The 24,411-nt window shown below is 30.2% G+C and overlaps 1 non-coding gene across 1 annotated transcript; it reads left to right on the top strand.

Annotated features, from left to right (window-relative positions):
• Nucleotides 1–22,738: 22,738 nt before the first annotated feature.
• On the top strand, nucleotides 22,739–22,810 carry TRNAD-GUC (transfer RNA aspartic acid (anticodon GUC)). Its single transcript has one exon. It is a non-coding gene; the product is annotated as a tRNA-Asp (tRNA).
• Nucleotides 22,811–24,411: the final 1,601 nt, after the last annotated feature.

A 24,411-nucleotide genomic window follows, 5' to 3' on the forward strand; every position in this document is an offset into this window, starting at 1 on the left:
GTAGTAGTTGAGAAAAAAGAAAAGGTTGACATCGATTCTGAATGGAATTTTAACACAAGTGAAGGTGATTTTGAGGTAATGTTGACATTTTAGAATATACTTAATATTCTAATAATTCTGAAAAAATATTCTAATTTTTCTTTTTTGAATATGCTTATTATGCTAATACTTTTTGAAACAGGTTGAATTCAACAGAGAAGATCTAACGGTGAAATGTTCATGCATGCTTTTTGAGCGGTTTGGAATTTTTTGTAGACACATCTTCTGTATTCTAAAGATTTATGACATACAAGAGATTCCGTCAAGATACATTCTTAAGAGATGGAGAAGAGATATTATCCCCACCACAGTTTTGAAAAGGACGTTTAGATATAGTGATTCGTCTGGAAATGTTGAGAAGGTTGCATACAAAGCTTTTTCCATGCTTGATCAATGCCTGTCTTCATTAAGTAATGATGACAAGAAGTTAGAAGAGTTCATGCAGAAGCTTGAAGTTTTTATGACTGATATTGGTGAACAAGGTGACAAAGTACCGGTTACAAAAGAAGATCATATTGATAAACTTTACGGAGCTACTACGAATCCTGAAGTTGTTGATGTTGAAAATCCACCTATGGTGAAGAATAAAGGTTCTGGTACAGGAAAACGTTTAAAAAGTGCTTTGGAGAAGGCTACTATTCAAGGTAACAAGCAATCAAGATCATGCAAAACATGTGGGGTTAAAGGGCATAATTCAAGGAAATGTTTGACATTGTTGAATAAATCCAAGGTACAAAGTGCATAGTTGTGTCTAGAAATATATTTCGATTTTTTTTCGTATTTCAATAAAGTTCAATAATACCATATAGATAAAAGTTTGACTTTTTTAGTTTGGATATTTTTCTGTTGTTTTGGTTTGTGATGATGTATGAGACATTTGGGTTGTGATGATGTGTTATACATTTGAGAACATATTGATTCTTCTAATATTTTCAATCTTTAATTTTTTGAAGTATATACGAATGATTGCAGTATAATGCTTTGTTATCAAAATATTATAATACAAGATTATGCATGTAAGAATGTTATATAGGTATATGCAACATCTAATATTATTCTAATAGAATATTGATGCCATTATACATTATTCTATTAGAATATTCTACCATGGTCATTAAGAAGTGATCATAATACCTACTATACATTAAGCATTAATCACCTAATAAACCATATCATTAAGAAGTGATCATAATACCTACTATACATTAAGCATTAATCACCTAATAAACCATATCAAGTTTCTTACATAATACTAGGCATCATTTTTTTGTCTAATTTGTTCAAAATAATACAGATATTAGAAAAGGAATTGTTGTTAAGTCACCATAACTACATTTATAAAATTCCAAACTTCTATCAAATTCTATTACCCATTTCCAATTCATCCATCCTTTGGATACCTTCCTCTAACATCTTTTTTCTAGTCGCATGATCAAATTTTCCAAATTCGATTGCCTCTTTGATAACTCTTTCCTTGTGGTTGTTGATTTCATGTGTAGCAATCTTAACAGCATATAAGGCACGTAATTTTACAAATTGAACAGCTTGCACATCACTGCCTTTTTCCATTTCCACATTCCACTTTCCTTGCTTTTCTCCACAATATTTTTCCATATGTCTCATTAAAAGTGCTCCATTCTCTGTTGTTAACTCCTTTGTGTTCCAGTCAATTTTCATCATCTTCACTGTTGTTGATCGCAAACCTTCGATATTATTGATGATAAATGTAGTTTTCTCCAAATATCGTATAAAGTACAATTTCTGCAATGTATATTAACAAAATTACATTATTAAATATATTATATTGTAAATTTAATACAATTAATAAAAGTAAATGAAAACTTACTAATGATGATGGTGTCATTCCATAAGTTTTTTCTAACGATTTTGTTTGTATGCTGTCTATAATATGAACTTGTGGATATGTTAGGTTGAAAACAACAGCATACATCTGATCACCGTTATGTATTGGGAAAACCACCTGCAATTCCAACAAATTCATCAAAAAGTTAACATAATTCCTATCTTTTAATAATGTAATATTTTAATTAATAAAATATTCTTACGAGTTTAAGATCATTGAAATCTACATTTGCCTTGACATTAGATAGAAACTTATCAACACGAGTCTCAAAAGTTAAAAAACGTTCGTCAAAAGATTTAGTTTCATCTAACAACTCAGAACTCTGTAAACATAGAAAAACAGAAAAATTAGAATATCTTGTTACAATTTACAACTAAAATATAGAAGTTCCAATTGTAAAAGAATTTACCATAATTTTGGTATTGAAGAACAGGCGGTATGGTTTACTTTTTGATTTTTGTTCCTCGTAATTTAGAACAGCAGCCCAAGAATCAATCACACGATGATTTATAACATGTTCAGGCCTCATGCTCTCAAAATCCTGTCTATGCATAATCTCTCCCGTATTTGTTTCAAAAAGTACCTCCCTTAATTTTAAACATGAACAAAAAATATGTCATCAACATTAGAATAAATATACACATGTATTATACCAAGAGTTAGTGACTTACATTTTATTTTTCTCCTGTGCACATCTTATTAGAACCTGAATCAAAAGAACATTCTGCAAATCGATTCTATCAAATAATTTCACAGCTTTATCCATATATGGTGATTTGTAAGAACTTATATAATTCTCCCCTGTGTCACCATTTTGAGATTCAAGCCTTTCATCACCATTTTGAGATTCAACCCTTTCATGTGATCCCTTTTTTTTGTTTTCATTGTTTTGATTATCTGCACTTGAAAAAATAGGATCTGAAAATAACTTAATGAACTTCTCTTTCAATTCATTTGTTATATCGACATCTCGGAACTTTGATATACAATCAAAAACAATTCCATACATGTCCTCCTTTATTGATGAAACTTTATTGAACATCTTATCAAAGTTATCTTTATATTCCTGAAAAATAATAAAATAATATAATTATGAGCATGTAATATTTTATCATCTCAGAATATCTAGAATATTTACTATGAACCATAAGCATGTAATATAAGAATATCCAGATTTTTATAAAATCATACTTTAACCTAATATAAAAATACATTAGAATATTTTTCTTATAATAAGTTACGAAATAATTAAAATATATTCTAAAACATAATTTAATAATATATTATACTTCGAATATACCTCAATACGTGTGTCCTGATTTTCATTCTTCTCAAGTTCTAAATTTGAACTTTGTTCAATTAGATTCCCAACCCCAAATCCACCAGCTTCAATCTCAAAAGATTGTCTTTCCTTCAACTTATCTGTTGTCCACATCGTAACTAATGGTGTTTTACGTTCTATTTTTTGGAGCTTGCATTCAATTTCATCACAGTAAATTAGCTGCATTATTTCAACATCATATTAGATACCCATTTTTAAGAAAAAAAAATAAGTATATGAAAAAACATACCAATAGCAACAACATCGGGCCTTTATAATAACACTTGGGGTCGTCTGGATGCCATCTCCCTTTTGAATTTTTCACACAGTACAACAAATATGCACACCAATCGATTTTAGAAATGTCATCTACTTCAACAAGTGCTCTAACTGGAACTAAGTTGTTTGTCCCCATAGGAATGGGTTCTGCAAACGTATTAACGAATAAAGCTATGAAACCCAGCTTGAAATTCATATCCACTTGTTCGGATTTTTGAATAATCTTCTTGTAATTTGTTGCATTTGCCTTTCCATCCTCAAGTTCCTTCATCCATCCATCAAACACTTGATGATCTTCACTAACCTTGTCCAAATCAAATAAGCTTTTTCCAGTTTTGGGTAAACCAAACACTTTATGAATTTTTTCCTTTGTGATCTTTATTCTTTTTCCTTTAATCAGAATACTGTTTGTGCCTTCATCGTAATGCTTAAGCACAAAATGGCAAAGTTTTAAGGGAATACTCTTAATGTTGATCTTCAAAAAGGCTTTAAATCCCATCCGTTTCACCTAATCTTTTTGTTCTGATGTCAAAGAAATTACAGCATCTGTCATCAATCCAGGTGTTGATCTAGTGTTTATTGAAGGCAACTCCTTCAATATATCTTTCACAGTCTTTTGCTCTTTCACGGTTTTTTGTTTCTTTATTGCTGCACGATTGTCCCCACTATTCGTCTTCCGTTTTCCTTCTTTAATCTTTGTCACTACAAAGTAATATTCCAAACAGAATATTATACATATACACTTATTATATCAGAATATTCTATGAAATTTAATCCAAAAATACTATATCATCTAAGTAAAATGTAGATATTTATTCAAAATATATTATTTATAAAAATTTAAACTTGAATTGTAAAGTATAAAATCATAATGATGTAAAATGCTTATGCTAACTCTAATTGTAAATGCATAATCAATAATAACAAATATGAATTTTATCTATATATGACATTCTTGCTATTAGAATAACATTAATACACAAGATATTATAGTACAAATACAATAATTGATGATATACCTTTTTTTTCTTTGGCTTTTGGTGTTGTAGTGGCTGATTCATCAATAAGCTTCAATGATTTTCTTCTTTCAATTAGTTCGTTCGGCTATTGAAGTTTTTTCATGAGTTTTATCCATATACAACCTTCTTGCTGTTTATTGTCATTTTCATAATCAAATTAGGAAATAATAATTGATTTATCATATCCAAATATCTAGAGTAACATTTAAAAATATTCTACTAGAATAAGATTAATAGAACATAGAAAAACATTAATAGAATATAGAATATTTTATTTGTAATACATAGAATAACATAAACAAATGAGATAAATATTTTATTAGAAAATATTGAATACACAATATATCATTTATTCTTTTATATTTTATTATAATACATAGAATAGTTTATTAAAGTATATAGAATAACATAAACAAATTAGATTAACAATTAAAAATATTATATTAGAAAAAATTAATAGAATATAGAAAAACAATAATAGAATATAGAATATTTTATTATAATACATAGAATAACAGAAATAAATGAGGTAAATATTTTTATTAGAATAGAATAATTGATGATATACCTTTTTTTTCTTTGGCTTTTGATGATGTAGTTGTTAATTGATTGATCGACTTCGATGATTTTCTTTTTTGAACCAACTGTTTGCCTGTTGAAGTTTCAACCTCACTACATCTACCCAGTGTCATCATTTTTATTTTTGATTTTGTCATTCTTGTTATAATATTATCTGCATGAAAATAATTAATGTTAAATACAATTTAAATGTAATATGTAATAGAAAAACACTTACATTTATTTCAAAATTATATTCTAACTCATCATAATACATACACACAAAGAAAACAACATATAAAGTTACACATAATAAATTTAAAGCAAATTGACCAATATGCCCCTGCACTGTTTCTTTATGAGATTAAAATTACTCGATTTTTCTATAAACACAGTTACATACATACACATTAAAAACAGAAGCAAATTGATGAATATGTCCCTGTACATAGTATTTTTTTCCATCCACTTACCCTAGTGATGCTTGACTTAACCATGCATAAAGTTTATATAATGATTAAAGTTTTGTGTAAAAGAACAGTTAGAAGTTGAATCACATAGTAAGATGTCAAAAGTCGAATGATAACTCTCTATTTTATCAGAAAATGCAGAAAACACATATAATAACGTGATTGTTAATTACACAATTTTGTTTTTGTTTATTTGATGAGTTCTATACTAATTAAGATCAAGTTCTGAATTATTACAGGACATAATATGCAATTGTTTAATGGAAAAACTTTATTATTCTTATTCAGACCAAGACCACCAGGACCAATACCATGAGAATGTTTCTTTTTCATATCTGCCTTGAAATCAGAGGTTTTAAAATCAGAGCTTTTTGTTATAAATACATACTCAAACAACACAAAAACGCCCATATTCACTAAGAAACAAGAGCCCGATGCCCTAATTCTCAAAGATATATCGCCGTTTTCAAACGAACTCAAGGATATAAAGATATACCTGGAATTTCTTGAGAAGTTTTGGTAGATTCTGAAGCACGCGTTGATGTAGCCATTTTCATTGATAAGAAATACTCGATAAGAATGAAATTAAGTTTTAGGGTTTTATCGATGTTATCAAGTGAAAATCGGAGTCACAACATCGAAAATTGAAATTGATACAGGGAGAAATCGAAGATGACGAGTTCAAGAGCACAAGAAGTTAGGGTTTTGATGGAGTGTTTAAAACCGAAAATGATAAGAAGTTTTGGAAGACGGTTTTTGAGAACACAGATGAAGAAATTGAGTTTTTTTCATTTTAATGTTCTTCCATCGTGCATAAGTATCAAATCTCAAAGTTATCACGTTTGTCCCTTTTTCGTCCCTGGAAAATAAGTCTTAGTATTTTTAGTCCCTTTTAATTTAAAAACTTTCAGTTTGGTTCAAATACGTCCTACTATTTTTAGTCCCTTTTAATTTAAAAACTTACAGTTTGATTCAAATATTATTTTAATTGTAAAATAAAATTACTTAATTACAAATATTCTAAAATAAATATTTTCATTTATTCTAAAATTTTACTTATACTAATAGAGACAATGTATTTTTTTTATAAAGTATACTAAAATTTTTATTATCGTAATTTTTTATTATTGTAACATGATACTAAATCTAATTTCATTTATTATTTTTATTAAAATATTGTAAAACAAAATTACATATTATATTAAAACGATTTATTATTAAGTTTTTTAATGAAACCAGAATAATCAGGATAATTCACATAAAACAAATTAAAATAAGCTTAATACAATACTAACATTATGTGTTTTAATCATTTATCATTTTACCAAATAATTTTTTAATCAAATAAATATGCATCATCAAACAAAAAGTTTAAACGCAATATATCATTTACTATTAAGCAGTAAATATTTTATCAAGATACCAACTAACTGGTTTAAGCATATCATTTAGCAAAATATCAATGGTTTAAGTATATCCTCAAACATAAGCCTTTTAAAAAAAACAAAATAGAAAATAAAATGTATGTATGTAATAAGCCAATATAAAAATTCTTCAAACTTTCTTCATTTCCAAATTGTCTCTTGCTTCACTGCCTTCTTTCACCAACATACACCTAGTTTTCTTATCAAGTTTTGAAAATTCCAATGCTTCTGTAACATTCAATTTTCTCTGCTTGTTGATTTGATGGTTTGCTAGCTTAGAAACATAAAATGTACGCAACTTTGCAATTTTTTTAGATGTCCTAACACTTTCTTCTCCCAATTCCACATCCCATTTTTCTTCTTTCTCACCCATGTATTTTTCCATATGCCTCATCAAAAATATACCATCATCATTTGTCTTAGTTTTTGTTTGCCATGCCATTTTCATTTTCTTTGGCTTCATAGATTTAAGCAAAGAAACCTTATCCCGCCGATTGTTGTCCAAAAACTTTGAAAAGTACATTTGCTGCAATGCATATTAATAAAATACCATTATTTTTCTAAAATGATAACTATATTAAGTAAATAAATCTTATAAGAATATAAATACTATATTTTATATTCTAATCAGAATTTATTTACTAATACAGAGTGGTTTTTTAAAGTAAACAATTATGATTAAAATAAAGTTTTTAGATTTATGGAAGAAACATTTACCACAAGTTTAGGAATCTCTCCATAGACATCTTCTACTTTTTTGGTGTATCTTATGTTGTCAATGATTATATGTTCTGGATTTGTAAGGTTGAAAAGAATACAATAAAAATGACCACGGTTGTGTATTGGAAAAAACACCTGTAGTTCAAACATAAATACAAATGAATTTTTATAAATTTTAATATGAATATGTTATATTGTAATCAAAAATACATACCAGATTAATAGAATTGAAATCCACTTTTCTTTTGATGTCATATAAGTAATTGTTTATAGCCTCATCAAAAAGTCGGGATCTTTCAACAAAAGGTATTGAAGAATCCAGTAATTTTTCTGTCTGTACATATAGAACAATAGAAATATTATAATACATTGTTTTAAATTATAATTAGAATATAGAAAATAAATTTTAAAAATTAAGTACCATAATTTGAGTGTTGAAGAAGACACGTGGTGGTGATTTTTTGTTTCTCAGGTTTTCTTCTTCAAAATTAAGAACAGCAGCCCAACAATCAATAACGAAAGGATGTATCTTATGATTTGGACGCATACCCTCAAAATGCACCCTATCCATTATGTCTCCAGACTCAGTTTCAAACAGCATTTCCCTTCAAAACAAAAATATTGAATTGTAGTTAAAATATTCCAATAGGAATATTACACAATTATTTTACTTACATTGGATCTTTGTCTGCAACGCATCTAAACATGATTTGCGCCATTATCTCTTGCTCAGTACTGAATTTTTCACTTAAGTCAATTACCCTATTCACAAAAGGTGATCTAAAAATATCTGGATTAGTCACCTTCCTTTTCCCTCTTGCATTCACATTCTGATCCTTTTTCCCTTTCTCATCTAAAATATGCTCTTCATTCCCTTCTAATTCTCCATCTTCATCACTACCCTCAGAATTATCACCAGTTTCTGCATTGTTTTATAGTTGGGTTATTTGAAGATCAAAGGAGGGAAATTCTGAATTTTCAAATGTTAGCTTTTTTGGAACAGTAGATCTGACAACTGGATTTTGAATTGTATTTGAATCTGGATTTCTGTTTGAGAATATTCTAAGCAAATCCTCATCCATTTTTTCTATGAATGAATCAGACCAAGGGGAAAAATCAATAGATATACCTTTTGGATTGTGTTTTGGTGTAACAATTGAGCTCTCACCTATGTTGTCTCCAACCACCTTCTCTACAATATTCCCCTCCCCGATATTCTCCCCACCAATAATTTCACCACCTTTAACAAGATTTTTGCTCTCAACATTGTCTTCTAAATTCTTTTTTTCAATAGTCTCGTCTATATTATTCACCTCTGAAGCCAAATTTATTTTGTCATCAACATTTATGCCTTCAAATTCTATTTGTCTTTCTGGATTATGCGGATGTCTAATCGTTTCCTCGCCAATATTATTCTCAAAACCCAAATTTGTTCGGTCATCAACATTCATATCTTGATCTTCTTCTTGTGTTTCTTCATTCTCTGGAAACTTCTGTTGTAATGGTTTAACAGCTAAAAATGCAACCAACTTTGTATTCATTCCTTCATCTTTATCATCATCAGAATCAGAAATGTTTGTTTTATTAAGCTCTTCATCTCTATCTGATTTGACTTCAGTTCTCTCCTTAATAGTTTCTGATTTCTCTCGACTAGTAAAAAGTGCAGTTGAAAATATGTCTCTAAACTTTCTTATCATCTCCTTCGTTTTATTGTCTTCAGGGAACTTCGATAGACAATGAAAAATAATATCTTCCATATCATTCTTTTCAGTTGAGACATTGTTGAAAATTTTTTCATACTTTTCTTCATATTCCTGGGAAAAAAGACATTAGAATATTTTTCTTATATTAAGTTAGGATATAATTAAAATATATTCTAAAACATAATTTAATAATATATTCTATTTAAAATATACCTCAATACGCATGTCCTGATTCTCATTCACCTGATTTTCATTCTTCTCAAGTTCTAAATTTGAACTTTCTTCAATTAGATTCCCAACCCCAAATCCACCAGCTTCAATCTCAAAAGATTGTCTTTCCTTCAACTTATCTGCTGTCCACATCGTAACTAATGGTGTTTTACGTTCTATTTTTTGGAGCTTGCATTCAATTTCATCACAGTAAATTAGCTGCATTATTTCAACATCATATTAGATATCCATTTTTAAGAAAAAAAAATAAGTATATGAAAAAACATACCAATAGCAACAACATCGGGCCTATATAATAACACTTGGGGTTGTCTGGATGCCATCTCCCTTTTGAATTTTTCACACAGTACAACAAATATGCACACCAATCGATTTTAGAAATGTCATCTACTTCAACAAGTGCTCTAACTGGAACTAAGTTGTTTGTCCCCATAGGAATGGATTCTGCAAACGTATTAACAAATAAAGCTATGAAACCCAGCTTGAAATTCATATCCACTTGTTCGGATTTTTGAATAATCTTCTTGTAGTTTGTTGCATTTGCCTTTCCACCTTCAAGTTCCTTCATCCATCCATTAAACACTTGATGATCTTCACTAACCTTGTGCAAATCAAATAAGCTTTTTCCACTTTTGGGTAAACCAAACACTTTATGAATTTTTTCCTTTGTGATCTTTATTCTTTTTCCTTTAATCAGAATACTGTTTGTGCCTTCATCGTAATGCTTAAGCACAAAATGGCAAAGTTTTAAGGGAATACTCTTAATGTTGATCTTCAAAAAGGCTTTAAATCCCATCCGTTTCACCTAATCTTTTTGTTCTGATGTCAAAGAACTTACAGCATCTGTCATCAATCCAGGTGTTGATCTAGTGTTTATTGAAGGCAACTCCTTCAATATATCTTTCACAGTCTTTTGCTCTTTCACGGTTTTTTGTTTCTTTACTGCTGCACGATTGTCCCTATTATTCTTCTTCCTTTTTGCTTCTTTAATCTTTGTCACTCCTTCAACATATTTTCTATCATCGGTTCTCTTTTTTACATAGATTTCTTCATAAGATTCATCATCTAATTCATTACATCAGTCATAGATGTTAGTAACCCCACAAAAATCCAAAAATCATATTTCATTTAATTACAAAGTAATATTCCAAACAGAATATTATACATATAGACTTATTATATCAGAATATTCTACGGAATTTAATCCAAAAATACTATATCATCCAAGTAAAATGTAGATATTTATTCAAGTTATATTATTTATAAAAAATTAAACTCAAATGTTTGCAAAATCGTATATCAGCTAAGTAAAACAACAAAAAAATCAAGTATAACATGATTTATGATATAATAATATATAGAATGTGTAATATCATAGAAACATACTTTCACATCAATAAACAATAGAAAAATACTTTCACATCAAAATATAATATACTTTTATTGTATGTCAACATATATATTATGATCCATAAGTAATTCAATTATGATCCATAAGTAATTCATGTCATAAGTAATTCATGTCAAACATAGTCTATAAAAAATATTCTTCGAAACACTCTAATATTTATATTGTTCCATAATATTGGAATTGTAAAGTATAAAATCATATTTCATGAAAAAAAAAAGTTTAGATTATTTTACCCGTTGAATGTGTGTATGATTCTGTCTCTGATTCTGTTGAAGAATCAGAAACATGTTTTTTTCTTTTTGTGCTTCACATCATTATGGATTAATTTCTTGTGGCGCTTGAAATGTTTTTTGACTTTTCTTTTTTTCTTTTTATTTACTTTATCTGCATCAATAATTATTCTATTAGAAAAATATAATATACTTTTATTGTATGTCAACATATATATTATAAAAGACAACATATTTTACCATATTCATCACTATCTGTTGTGGATGTCTCTGACTGTAAAGATGAAGAATCTGAAACATAGTGTCTTTTTTTCTTTTCAAGTATTTTCTTCTTTTTTGTATTTTTAGCTGTATGAAGAAATTTAAAAATTGAAATAAATTAGAATATTTATTTTAATCAACTTGAATGTTCATAATAATCAACCAAAAAAAATAAATCCAAAAAATTTATTTTGTGATTGAAAATTAGAATAAGTGTTTTAAAGAATGATTGTTGATACCTTTTTTAATTCTTTTTCTATGATGTGAGGATGAATCAGAAGAAGAATCGGAGTCGCTTTCAGAAGTAACAACGTTTTTTTTTTGTTTTTTTTCTTTGATTTTCCTTCATCTGCCTTCTTTTTCTTTTGATTTACAATTTGCAAATCTTTTATCATGAAATTTAAGAATTAAAATCAATTAGAATATATGATAAAACAAAGTTAGAAAAATAAATCCAAACATTTGTTTTTTTTTTATGAATTATTTGAAAGAAAGTATGTTCATACCTTTTTTAACCCTATCTTGACTCGCTGAATCTGTATGAAGAAAATTATCAAATAAAAACAATTAGAATATTTATTAAAAGCATTTAGAGGTTAATAAAAGCAATTATAATATTTAATCTAAAAGTAATCACAATTTATACATATATCAATATAGATTTCTTTTCCTGTTTTTCTTACAGTTGCATTTGTTTGCACTTTTTTAGCTGCATCAATAACATCAAATTCCATTAGAATTTACAAATCTTTTGTCATGAAATTTAACAATTAAAATCAATTAGAATACATGATAAAACAAAATTAGAATATTCAGAATAACTAACTTAGAAAAATAAATCAATTAGAATATATTAGTTTATGATATATAATATGGTCATAGATTTATAAATACATAACAACAAATTTATATTTATCAATCAACATAAAGTTTGTCTTCTTTTTCTTTTGATTTACAATTAAAATCAATTAGAAAAATAAATCCAAACATTTGTTTTTTTTATGAATTATTTGAAAGAAAGGGTGTTCATACCTTTTTTAACCCTATCTTGACTTGTTGAATCTGTATGAAGAAAATTATCAAATAAAAACAATTAGAATATTTATTAAAAGCATTTAGAGGTTAATAAAAGCAATTATAATATATAATCTAAAAGTAATCACAATTTATACCTATATCAATATAGATTTCTTTCCCTGTTTTTCTTACAGTTGCATTTGTTTGCACTTTTTTAGCTGCATCAATAACATCAAATTCCATTAGAATTCATATTAGTTTATGATATATAATCTGTCACAGTTCTATAAATACATAACAACAAATTTCTATTTATCAATCAACATAAAATTCACTAGAATACAAAGATTTTTTTTGGCTAAACAATATACTACAATCATAATAAGAGATTTGTGTTACCAAAATCTATAGTATTAGACAATTTATGGATCTAAATCTAATTAAATGATGAACAATTAGTTAGAATAACATAACATCTTTGTTGATTTTGATTAAGAATATTTAGATCAAATGAAATGGGGGAATAATTAGAACACTCTGTAGAGTTAACATTTAGATACATAGACTCTATATAAATCACACACTGAGATTTAGGTTTAGATTGTATGCTTTATAATGCTATATTCCTTTACATACTGACTTCGAAATATAAATAGTTAGTGAACTATCTCGATTATTACACATTTATTGAATACACAACACGATTTAAAGTGAAAAAACTTTCTATAATAAGAACAGATAGGTTTATTGTGTAAGAACAAGAGGTTTGTAGTATTATACTTACTTGGAAGAGCTGTTGATACAAAATCAGAATCAGAATCTGTAGAATGAGCCATTTGATTCGATATCAAATTCAAAATCGAAATGTTTTTAATGTTCTAGTTGATTATCGAGTGGTTTTCGTGTAATAATCGGAAGATGAATTTCAGGTATAATCAGAATTAGAGTCTGAAACAATGATCGAGATTTGGAAGCAGAACGTTGATCGAGATTTTGGAAGCAGAACGATGATCGCGATTTGGATCAAATGGGTTTTAGGGTTCGTACCGGGTGTTTGTTTTTGTGTGTTGAAAGAAAAAGAATGCAAAATTCCATTAATGCCCCTCCGTGTCTTGATCTAATCCCAAAGTTCCATTAAGTTACAAAATTGCCACCGCCTATTTTATGGTTTAATCTGAATTAATATTAGCCTTTGATTATTTAGGATGAGTGGTCAAGATTTGGTCTTCCCGTCTCACAAAATCAAGTGGTCTCACATGAACCTAACCCTATATATATATATATATATATATATATATATATATATATATATATATATATATATATATATATATATATATATATATATATATATACTAGCCGTAAACCCGCGCAAAGCGGCGGCGAAAAATAGTTTCTCATTCGGCAATAAGTTCTATACAGAAACAAGTTAGATTTCAAGTAACACAAAACATATGCATATTGTTATCGATCGGTTTTACGGCAACAAATGAATGTAACCCTCGCAATACAAAAGAAAATAAATATTTTGGTGTGTAGTGTACGTTTATAGTCCTTCATTTTAGAAATCAGGACACATCCATACGAAGTGACTTGCTTATACCTTTATTGGTATTGATAAAGTTAATAAAAGGGAGAATCAAAGTTAATCTTAACAACTCGGTTTGCTTGATACAGGTAAGTCTAAACGGATATATCCTATTATCCACTTTAATATCTAAAGTTTTAAACCGAAAAATAATAAAATTAATACAACCATATTTCATGGAACATGAATAACAAATGGAATACTAATTTTCTATTAGTCATAAATCATACATAGATATTTTTTCTTAATATTAAATAAAGTATTTGACTTTACAACTGACTGATCAATTTCGATTAAAGGCATAAACAATAAATAAAGCTTAAAAAATTACAAATAAAAGGGCCTATATAATGGATTATTTGTTTTATTTTAATTGGATAAGAGATCGGGTCAAATTTTTGGAATAGATAAGATTTCAAAGGTAATCAGATTAAAATTTAATATTATTTTATTCATGATTAGTTGTACTTTACACTTAGAGAGTTGAACGTCTTAAAAAAATAATATTATTTTATTGGATCTATTTATAGGAATAGTATGATTTCTTTTATAAGTTAGTATATATATATATATATATATATATATATATATATCCGGTTTTTGAGATCGGTCGGACCAATTGAACCATCGAACCGGTAGCTCGACCGGTTCAGTCTCCGGTCCGGTTTTCAAAACATTGTCTTATACCCCCCTTATAGACCGGCTTCGTGAATGAGGCCTACTAATGGTAAGACTACTTTACTCTTATATATATATATATATATATATATATATATATATATATATATATATATATATATATATATATATATATATATTATTAACTTATAATATTATAAAGTAAAAGGGTTGAATTTTAACTTTTAAAATTCTAAGGGCTTAACTTGTAATTAAAGTATTCACGAGGAAAACTTTATAAATTTCAAAACTTGAGGGCAAGTTTTGAACTATTCAAAACTAATTAGTTCTATAACTTATGTGTTTAAAGTAGTTTTAACTAAAGAACTCTTCAAATTCCATAACATGAGGACAAATTATGGAAGACTTTAAACCATTAAAGAATGTGACTCTTCCTTATTCATAACTTATGGGTTTAATTAAGGTTACACATTTTTTTTTATTATTTAATGAAGAGACTCTTGAACCTCCATAACTCGAGGACAAGTTATGGAATCATAAAATCATTTAATGAGGACAAGACTCTTCATTTTGTAACTTATGACAATTTTTATGAGTTTTAAGAAACTTAAATGTGACTTTTCATGTAACTTGAGGACAAGTTACAAAAACACATTTTAAAATCAACTCTTAGATTAAAATGGATTGAAAACATATTATCACATAATTTTCTATCAATCTAAATCAACTCATAAGATCAAGATAATTCAAAAAAAAAAAACTTTTGGATTCCATAACTTATTGAGTTTAATGTTTGTTTAATGATGAAACTTTTCATGTTCCATAACTTAAGAATAAATTATGGAATTCTTTAAAACATTAACACCAAATTTTGTAACTCCATAAAAGCTTTGAATCAATTTTTTTTAAACCTTTTCATATCCATAACTTATGGAGGTTTCAAAACACATAAGATCACAACTTAAAAAAAAAACTTTTTGAGCTCCAAAATTTTATGACAAAATTTGTAACTCCTTAAAACATTTAGATCAAACTTTTAAAACTAATAAAATAATCATATCATTTTATCTTTTACTAAAAATTTGACCTAATTCAACTCATATAGCAAATGATTCAAATTTTACAAATAATTAGTTTTTCACAAAACAAGTAATTATCTTAAAATTTGACAAACTTCATGTTTTTTTTCTTTTTTTTTTCAACTTTGAAAATCAAACATTTGCATGAATATAACAGAAAACAACCCATGTCTCTGATACCACTGTTGGGTTTTGAGCATTCTAACACTCCTATTGTGTACATGCAACCCTAAATACCTTGGATCTATGTTTTCTCTATTATACATGCAAATATGAATATTCCAAGGTATTACCCTATCTAGCATACAATCTTTGACACTTGGGTAATAAAACAAGTTAGAAGACATACCTTGTTGATGTAGCTTGTCTTCATGAAGCTTGAGTGCCTAGTGCCCCAAGTGTGACACCTCAAATGGTTCACACAACACCATGAACACTTGGAATAACCTTGAGAATAAGGATACTTTGGTTCTCTCTAGTGAAATCGGCTATCCCTCTTAATGTACCTACACTATTGCCAATTTCACCAACCAAGGACATATTTATATAGTGTGGAGATTAGGGTTAAACCCTAATACCCATGACCTTTCATTTCTTATGATCCATGGGTTAAACACTCCATGGACTATCCATGAAAGCTTAGCCCAACCTAAATGAACTTGGTCCATCACACACACACACACACACACACACACACACACACATATATATATATATATATATATATATATATATATATATATATCTAAGAGTTCATATTTAATTAGTTCCTTTTGATCACTTAATTAATTCCAAATTAATTATTGATCAATACTAATTAAATAATATGATTATATTTTAATATATTATAACTTATAATAAATCAATATAAATCACTAGTATCCTTTTTCCTCATCTTGTCTATCCAATTGTCCCGATGCCATGCAACCCAAATGGACCATGCCGAGTCGGGTCAAGTCTTACCAATTATAGTTATGGACTTAGACATTAATCCAACACATGAGTCCGCTTTCTCTTCCCCAACTTCCTATCCGAACCAATCTCCTGCTCCCGGGTTACCCCGATTAACCCATCATACGCCTGAACAACCGAGGTCCGACCCTTGAACCTGGCGACCAATTTGTCATTAACACACCCTATTATGTTGGTTAACTCCTCGCATAGGGCTTAAGAAACCTTTGTGGCAATCCAATCATGTGGTTGAATCCCCTGAAGACATGGTGCATAACCCACCTCCGATACCAAAGGACAAAAGCAGACAACAGGATCCTGGGGATCTACAAGCTTTGGGCTCCAAATGAGCCCCCAACTGTCCCAATATGACCTCGACCCGAAAGGCCCAGAGACGACCATCTAATAGCTCTAAAATTCCATCCTTGACTGAACCAAGGATCACAGGAGTCTGCTCTAAAATATCGCAGGTAATCTCCAATGAGATGAACTCCCGCATCTGCCCGCTAATCGGATCAATACCAGCACTTGAGTCGGAACCAAAACCAGAACCTCCTCCCTGAGTGCTCATCACCAAACTGAAATACAACATGAAATGATCAGATCATACCTAAGAATCCTCTTCCCACAAGCTTCTTAGATTCTCCAAGACTCTCCCCGACTTGAGTATGGTTCTTGTGATTATAGTACGGGCCCAATACTACCTTCCACACATATCCATATTTTCCTTAAGAATCCTCCCGAATCCTCTAAGTCACATTCTCAAATCCATATACCAGACACTCACAACCTAGCACAACAAAACCCACTGAAGCAATCCCTAGGCTTTCCTAAGTTCTCACCCTCACCCTACCCTCAGCTGCTAAAAGTCTATCACCAATGTCGACCAACTACCTCATGAATATAGTCATATGTAATAAAGATCAGATAATCCTTCGAGTAAAAGACTCAACCCTAGAACAGTTGGAGTCAAACGAGAGTTGCGCAATAGGGTCAAATCCATCACCCTTAGATTATTTAAGCTGTGTTGCATATGACTTAACATATTCACTTAGGTGTTGTTTGTTTTTTGGAAAAAACCTCTTCAAACCTCTTACTGTTGCGCGACGCAGCACACGCGCAACACTTTTCATCTCGCAGCTGTTTATTTTTTAGAAGTCTTCTGAGTCAAAAACCTCTGCCCGTGCTCTGTTTGGCGCAACACTTGTACTGCCTCTTCCAACCTCTTCTTCTTCTTTTTTTATTGCTGAAAATTTGATTATATGTTATTAAAATTTTATTTCACTTTTTTTTTTCGTTTATTCTTATTGAATTTATTTTTCATTTTTTATATTCAATAATGATAATTTGTTGATGAAATATCATTATTTTTTACAAAAATATCTTTATTTTTTGTTGAAATATCATTCTTTTTTACTGAAATATCATTAATTTTTACCGAAATGTTATACATTATTAAATTTTACGTATTAAAAAGCTATTTTCGGTTTATAAAATTAGTTTATTTTAATTTTTTAATATCTGCAGCAGTATGCAGATGTTAAAAAAACAAACACTCTTCTTATTATAGTCTGCAGCCGTTTGGTCCACCTCTTCTACTGTAGAGGGTTGCAGAGGTGGTCCGCAGACTTCATTTGCTTCAGAAAATCAAACAGCACCTTAGTAGTTGATCCACATTACTAAGAATCCCACAAAGCACAAAGCAAGCAACATTCATGCAACGGAAAAATCTAACCAACATACACTAATTAAGTCATTCTATCCACTAATCTGAAAACCATACTAACAGGCAATTCTAAAAGCTCATACAATCAGGCATATAATGCATCTCTCCTATCATATAATACTGAGTAGATCCTTAGCCCTAATCTAGAATGCAATTCACATAATCATATCATATAACGTAGTAAACATGTATTGGTGTTTTGGGAACCACTTACTTGAGCTCGGCTGATTTCATGCATCACACCCCTTTCTTTGATTAGAAATTCCTTTTTAATTAAATGTTCATTTTATAAAAAAATTCACCAAACCCTCAATTTGAGTTCAGGCACACCCGAGAGGATGCCCGAATCCCTCAAGCCAAGGATCTGATACCAACTTGTAACATCCCGAAAATCATAGGGTAAAATTTTCATCTTTATTATAATCAAAACACATATGTAATTTTTATCCACATATTTAAAAGAATTTCAAATTAAAACAATTATCAGAGTTCATTCCCAAAATCACATATTGCGGAAAACATGGGTGGATGCGCTGCAATCAAGTCGGACCCTTCCTTTTCGAACCGGAAGTTCCTGAAACCATAAGCCACAAACTATAAGCACAAATCTTAGTGAGTTCCCCAAATACCACATACCAAACATAACTAAGCACATAACAGGCCCCGCCCACACTCGCATAAGGGGCCCCGCCCACACTCACATAACCATATAATCATATAAACATTCAACACATGCAAGAATCACAAAGATAATAGCATACTATACAATCATCGGGTCCCACCCACATATAAATCATAAATGCATAACCTGTTACTAGCATACAAAATAACCATCGGGCCCCACCTAGCATACATACTAATATGTACACATGCAAGAGTCACGCAGACAACTAGCATCCTAACATAATAAACTATGGGCCGACATTGGTGCCTTCAACCCACTAAACCCAGTGAGGAGACTCACCTTGACAGATGAACCCACAAATAGATCTCTAACTATTGATCCGCTAGAATCCTCGCGCTATCAAACAAATAACACCCACTTAACAATTGGGTTCCAAACCAAATCCAATACTCCACACATAAATGGGGTAAAACGACCATTTTACCCCTTTGCCTAGTTGGCCCAAGACTAAGCCCCAAACTCACAATCATCAATTCCCTAAAACCAATAATCATCAAAAACCTAATAATGGCCCAATTTTCCAAATTGGGCCCAAACCCTTACATAGGCCTTACTCTAAAGCCCATTAACCTTTCTTAATCCAAAACATATATTATCAGTTGGTCCCACAAAACCCAAGCAATACAAGCCCACACGATAGCCCAAACCCGCAATGACACCACAAGGCCCAATAAGGCCCAAATCCAAAAGGTCTAATGGTTAACCCTGGTCAACTGCAAAAGTCAAAGTCAAAGTCAAGGTCAACAGTCCATGTTGACCCAACACGTCGAGTGCACTAATAAACTCGACGTGTTTCTTTATCAACTTTAGATCGAGGAAAAACCAAGCCAACACGCTGAGTTTGCCAACAGACTCACCATGTTCGCCTAAAGTCCAAAAACTTAATGCATTAAGTTGTTTTCAACAAATCCAAGAGTTCCAGAACTCAGATCTCGACTAAAATGAAACCCATAAAGTTGGCACCTTTATGCCAAAAAACTTCATGTAGATGTTAGATCTGAAAGAATAAGAAATTGGGACGTCCTAATCCCCAACATCCACCCAACCATGGCTAAAAGCATACAATCTAACCCAAGAAAAGATCTAAGCAACTAACAAGCAAGGAGAGAACTTGATACCTCAAAAACATGGAAAATAAGATGGTGGTTTTGGATACAAGACCTCTTCTTCAAGCTAAGCAACTCCTACTTTCTTTAGCTCCTTCAAAATGCACCAAAAATGAACACCCAAGTTCTCTACAAGTTTACACACTCAACAATGGAAGATGATACTTGATTTTAGGGTTTCTTGACAGATGAGGCTGATAAGGAGGCCAGCCAAGGGACTTAAGGCCTTTAAATAGTGAAACGACCATACGCTAATAAATTTACCATACCCAAGAGTTTCTCACACTCAGATCCACCTCTGATATATCTACACCAAGTATACTGTTAGTGCTACAAGACCCAATACTCCCGAACTACTGCCTCTTTATTCATCGCATGTGCAAAAAGCCTATGAAACTTTTTCTGAAAATGGCTCACTTTGACACATGTTATCCAACCACGACCTGGTATTCAACCCATCACCAACAACTCTAGTCATCACAATCTCTAGAATCATGTTACCTTCATGTAATTAATTTATAGAACCAATAATTCCATCTTAAGTATTTTTCCTACCTCTATGCTTCCCAGACACAACAAACCCACCCAAATGACCATGTCAAGATTTATAGAGCAAAGTTGAGTTAAAAGTTGATACATTGCTCATGTCCAAGTTGTCATTCTCTTTCGAATTAAGAATGACATTCCATTTTACCCAACTTATTTTTCTCTCTTGAGTATCCTCACCTAAAAGACTTTTCTCTATATGACTTTAATAATTGCACAACACCAATGGGCATTTTAAATATCGACATGTAATAAATATCAAGGCTTCTGGAAAATGTTTTCAATAAGGTCAATTTGTTTCCACCAAAGAGTAACTTGACTTTCCTGTTTGAAAAACGACCTTGAAACCAGCTATTCACCTCCTTTAAGAAGCTAATTACATAATCTTATCACCCACCTAAAGACCCAAATAAAGGAAAGGCAACTGAGTGGAGCACTCGGTTATAGCTGCAAGAGACTGTGTACTAGCAAAATTGACACCGACACCAAGAAGATTAGACTTTTGCATATTAATTTTAAGGCCCATGGTAAGATAAAAGCATTAGATAATACACACAAATTTCCAAATATTTTCTTCATACCAGTTGCCTAAAATCAAGGCGTTATCTATATAGAAAAAATGAGATGTCATCATACTAGCCCTACATTTTAATATTAGACATGAGAATTTGATATTCAAATAAGAGAAACTTGAACATTTCATATTGATTACTACTTATATCTACCTTGTGAGTTGTGAATTAAAGTAATGAATTAACCATGTTTTTTAATAAACCAGGCATTAAGTATCATATATATATATATATATATATATATATATATATATATATATATATATATATATATATATATCATACATAAACCTAGTTCAATTCTTACTATTGTGTTTATTTTGGCCGTGAACAATCATACTTCATGAGACTTTTAGAGAGTTTAGCAATTTCATCCCTCAACGATGTGACATCACATCCATCATGCATAGATAATGCCAATATGAAATAGCACATCAGATTCGTATTATATAGGTAATGCTAGAGATGAGCATGAGTAGGTTTGGTTGTTCAATCTCTAACCAAGTCTATTAGTTTTTAGAAAATTAGAACCCAACCTAACCCAAAATCGATCGGTTCAAATTTGTGTTCATCGGCTGTTTCACCATTCGGTTTCAGGTTCACCAGTTCAGAAAAAAATAACAATTTTCCATTTATAATGCATGGTCAAATATTTTTTTCTTATTAGTGGTAATCGATTTTATAGAGGTATCGGACACTATTTTATGTTGGAAACATAGTCCATAGTAACCCACTATAAAAAAAGTTATTACCAATTTAACTAAGTGGGTGTTTGAAATTTTATTTTAAACTTCAAAATGATTTATTGACTTATGGTGGTGAGAAAATGAATTTTTAAAAAAGTGTTTAGATTAGTTGTTGTGGTTGGAAAAGTCAACAAGTCAATAAAAAATTTTTTTGGAAATTCTAAGCTTGTCAATAAATTGTTTCTTTAAAAGTGTACAAAAATTTATAAAAAGATTTTAAAAGTTAGAAATCTTAACTCATTGAAATCTTATTTTTAAAGGTTTGATGGAAAGTTATTTTAAAAATCAAATTCATATTATCAAACACTTTTTTTGACTTATTAACTTTAAAAAAAAAAAAAAACATTAAGTTTTTAAATAAAATCCTAAACATGATTTACATATAACGAAATAACTAAACACTAGAAAGTAATATCAACTTAGAAAGACGTACGAAATACAAGTATACAACAAATCATCAATGTGTTTCAGTTATCGCGAGTAAAAATTTAGTTAAAGTTATATAAATCCTTTTGTATAATATTCTTATAATGGCTATTCTCATCATCAGCTTGTCGTTGTAGTATAGTGGTAAGTATTCCCGCCTGTCACGCGGGTGACCCGGGTTCGATCCCCGGCAACGGCGTTTTCGAACTTTTATGACTCTTACCCTTTTTTTTTTTCTTTTGCTTTTTACCCTTGAAATTTCGTGAATTTATAAACATTTGCTATACCGTTAAACGTTTTCAATTTTAATCACCTATTACCGTATTTTTTATTTTGTTACCCTTGAAATTCCGTGAATTTATAAATTTAATCTATCTCACCCTAAAGCTTCTAGAATTTCGTTAAATCGAATGCTATTGTTTTTTTCTCTTAGGAAAATATATGAAATCATGCTGTTTGTTAGTTATTCAGTTATATTATCATTATCTTTTCTACTAATTCAATTATCTTTTCTACAAATTCAATGACACATATTTTACTTAAGTTTTAATTTTTTTTATTATATACTTTGTTAAAAAAATTAATAATTTCTATCCAATGATATCAGGTGTGGTGTGGTGTTTGTCCATGCTATGAGATCATGGTATTTAAGTCTGGTATAAATGAAATTACCAGTAACTTATATTTACCCATTCAAAAATAAATATATAAATAAACAAATTACAACTTTATGGTCTAAGACTAATACACACTTTATTCTAAGAGCAATTACTAAAACTGTCGTCCGTGGTTGAAAAAATCGCGGGAAAGGGGGGTTGATTTCCGGTCTGATTCATCCGACATCAACACCTCATCAAAGGTGGTTATTGTGACATCCTCATTTTCACGGCCAAAAAAAGACCGATTTTGTTTATGTCTTATAAAAATCAGAGTACCTCTTTTAATAAAAATATTCCGGAATTTGTTCCCAGTAAAGCATGATAAATACATTATCAAAGCATTTTCGAAGAAAAGTATTTTTATTCATTTTAAAACATTTGGGATGTCATCGTCAATACAGTAACATAAGTATAAACAGAACTTACATTCATTATCACTAGTGATTTATATCTCCTTAATCTCTCAATGTAATGTGACTTCATATCAACACCTGTGATATAACTAAACTGAGTGGGTCAGGTTGAGAAACCTGGTGAGTACATAGGGTTTTCAACCCACAATAATATAATTATTATGTTAAACATCAAGCAATCAACCCAATTACCCATCCTCATTATCTTCTTTACTCTTAAAGATCTACCCTAAGATTCAGATATTCCTCGTTCGTTCATTCCTAAGGAGTATCCTAAGGAATCGGCATTAAGTCTGCATAGTCGCCAGGGTTTATCTCGTTTATTGACAGTATCGTTTTCAAGAGTCCACTCGCAATACCTGTTAATGGGTTTTTAGAGTACACCGGGTGAACACATCGTTCACAACACCTACAGGCTGCGAGCCTGCTAGTGTTCCACTAGACTGTCTAGAATAGTCTGTGGTTGTCATCCATACTCTACTAGATAACGGGGCCATCGCTTGGGTCATCGTTTGGCTCATCGTTTTGGCTCATCGCTTTGGCTCAACGCTTAGGTTATCGCTTCGCACCATATTTTATCACTCATATATCATCGTTCTTCATTCATCTCATCTTTCTTCGCTCATCATTTATCTCACCTCTAATCTACCCATGTTTTACCCAACACATTTTGTAGATATAAAATACATAGGGGTGTTCGTTTGGATGGATCGGTTTGATCCGATCCA

Source organism: Lactuca sativa, chromosome 8 (assembly GCF_002870075.4).
Source record: "Lactuca sativa cultivar Salinas chromosome 8, Lsat_Salinas_v11, whole genome shotgun sequence".
NCBI classification, from domain to species: domain Eukaryota; kingdom Viridiplantae; phylum Streptophyta; class Magnoliopsida; order Asterales; family Asteraceae; genus Lactuca; species Lactuca sativa.